The sequence below is a fragment of the Mandrillus leucophaeus genome, unplaced genomic scaffold (genome assembly GCF_000951045.1).
Source record: "Mandrillus leucophaeus isolate KB7577 unplaced genomic scaffold, Mleu.le_1.0 Scaffold1211, whole genome shotgun sequence".
In the NCBI taxonomy this organism is placed as follows: Eukaryota; Metazoa; Chordata; class Mammalia; order Primates; family Cercopithecidae; genus Mandrillus; species Mandrillus leucophaeus.
The window spans coordinates 96,312-98,873 of record NW_012100444.1 but is presented as its reverse complement, the minus strand read 5'-3'; the positions used below and the strand labels follow the sequence as shown (position 1 = coordinate 98,873).

The 2,562-nt window shown below is 35.9% G+C and overlaps 1 protein-coding gene across 2 annotated transcripts in view; it reads right to left on the bottom strand.

The window, feature by feature from the left end:
• Positions 1 to 2,562, bottom strand: part of SVIP (small VCP/p97-interacting protein) — a 21,604-nt gene that overhangs the window by 18,013 nt on the left and 1,029 nt on the right. The gene's annotated exons all lie outside the window — the stretch shown is intronic.

Below are 2,562 nucleotides of genomic sequence, written 5' to 3'. Positions count from 1 at the left end.
TGTCTTCATGGTAGTTTACTGTCTAGGCCCTTGGCTTCAAGATGGAGCTTTCTGCTTGTCAAGAGATACAAGTGTTATTCTTTCCTTTAGATTTTCTTTAGATAAAAACAATTAACATGTGTGTAGTGGATTGTATCTGCCAGGCTATATAAAAACGGTGAAGAATTTTTTCATTGCAAACTCTTTAGTAGATTGCTTCTGATAGAAATCACAATTGGTTTAATGCTTATTCAGTGATAAAACTGTTTCTTTCCTGCGTTTGTGGGGATTTTGGTTTTAATTATTACCAAAACACTTTCCATGACATAATTATTTCCCCAACACTTTCCATGGTTTATTGATTTTTATTTTTAATAAACTTTATGAGATATAAAATACAATTAACACATCTACTTTAGGTGTACAGTAGTGCCTTCCTTTCCTGATTTGGTAAAGTTTCAGTTTATTCAACATTAATATCACTATAATCTTTAAGTTACATAAATGAAATATACAATAAATGTTTTGCATATATTGTCAACTGCATGGTCAACTGAGGTCCAAAAATATTAAATGGAAAATTCCAGAAATAATTTATAAATTATAAACTGCTTGCCTTCTAAGTATCTTATCAAATCTTAGGCTGTCCTAATCCATCACACCCAGGATGTGAATGGTGTGAATCATCCCTTTGTCCTGCATATCCATGGTATCTAAGCTACTCGCCCATTAGTCACTTAGTAGCCATCTCAGTTGTCACATTAACCATTCTGGTATTATGGTGCTGGTGTTCCAGTAACCCTTATTTTACATATTAATGATCCAAGTGCAAGATTAGTGATAATGGCATATTATTATAATTGTTTTATTAGTTTTTGTTAATCTCTTACTGAACCTAATTTATAAATTAAACTTTATCATAGGTATTATGTATACAAAAAAAAATGCAGATACAGTCACTGACCAAGATAGCCTAATGTTTCCCACTGCCTGACTAACCTTTAGACAGGGTTCTTCCTGATTGTTGGCCTCCGACTTCCCTATTTTTAGACCATTCACTTTAAAAAAACTTGCAAAGTGTACATTTTCTCTGCTCCTTTAAGATGTAAATCTTCTGGCCTCTTATCAGTTCTACAATGCAGAACCATCTTTCTCAAAAACCTAGGTGCCATCTCTTTGAAATGCAATAATTAAGAAAGGTAGAACCTTTTCTTATCTCCTAATCTCTGTGGGAGAGTAGGAGCCTGACTTCCCTAAGCACCAATCAGCGAACACAGATGGTCTAACTCTATTGACCAACATATAGTACTTTTCCACTCTGTGCTTAAAATCTCTCCCCTCTGTGATTTTTTCCACTCTGTGCTTAAAATCTTTCTGCTTTTTTTTTTCAGTGGCATTGAGCCCTCTTTCTGTGCCCTATTACAATGGTCTTAAATAAGGTCTTTTGTTCCTGTTTAACTCTGTCAGGTGCAAATTTTCTTTGATATTAGAGTTTTTGACAATCATGTGTGCTCTTGTAAACACCATAAGAAGGTATACAACATTTCCTTTACTCTTCAAGGTTACCCTGTGCCACTTTCCAAACAACCACCCATTGACCTCTAGCCCATGACAAATATTGATTTGTTTTCTGTCTCTATTAATTAACTACACATTATCTAAAATTTCATAGAAATGGAAATATATCATAAGTGCTTCTTTTGTCTGGCTCTGCTCCTCTACATAAAGTTTCTGAAATTCATCAGTGTTATTGTGTGTCTGTTTCTTAATATTATATTGTTATAAGTATGCTACATTTAAAAAGTTAATTTACCAGAGGGCACAGTGGCTCTTGCCTGTAGTATCAGCTACTCGGGAGGGTGAAGAGGTAGGATCACTCGAGCCCAGGAGGTTGAGACCAGCCTGGGCAACGTGGGGAGACCCCATTTCTACAAAAAATACAAAAAATAGCTGACTATGGTCGTGTGTGCCTGTAGTCCCAGTGACTGGGGAGGCTGAGGTGGGAGAAACACATGAGCCCAAGGAAGTCGAGGTTGGAGTGAACCGTGATCACACCACTGCACTCCAGCCTGGGCAACAGAGTGGGACCCCATCTCAAAACAAACAATAACAACCCCAAAACCCCCCAAAAGTCAATTTACCTATTCATGGATGTATGGGCTCCTTTGAGCCTTTTCAGGACATTATGAACAAAGCTCCATGAATATTTGTGTGCAGTTATTTGTGTGAAGTTTTTTTTGTCTTGACTACCTAAAAATGGAATAACTGATTTATATTTTACATGTATGGAAATAAGGACTAAACTCTGACTTTTTTTATCTTGCCCAAATCCCTATCTAAGGGGTCTGGGGAGTCATGCCCTACAAATCATAAATTCTCATCAGATGGATTTTATTTAATCCTATAAATCATGATTTACTTTCCAACATAACTCTGGCATAACATTACAAGACAAAGAAAAAAATCAAAATATGTTACTCAAAAACATGTTTCTTTGCCATATTTTGAAATGACCCTCCAAAGCTTTTCTTTGTGGGGGAAAATGTGCAGCTGTAAAGAATCTCTATTAACATAGCTAGATAT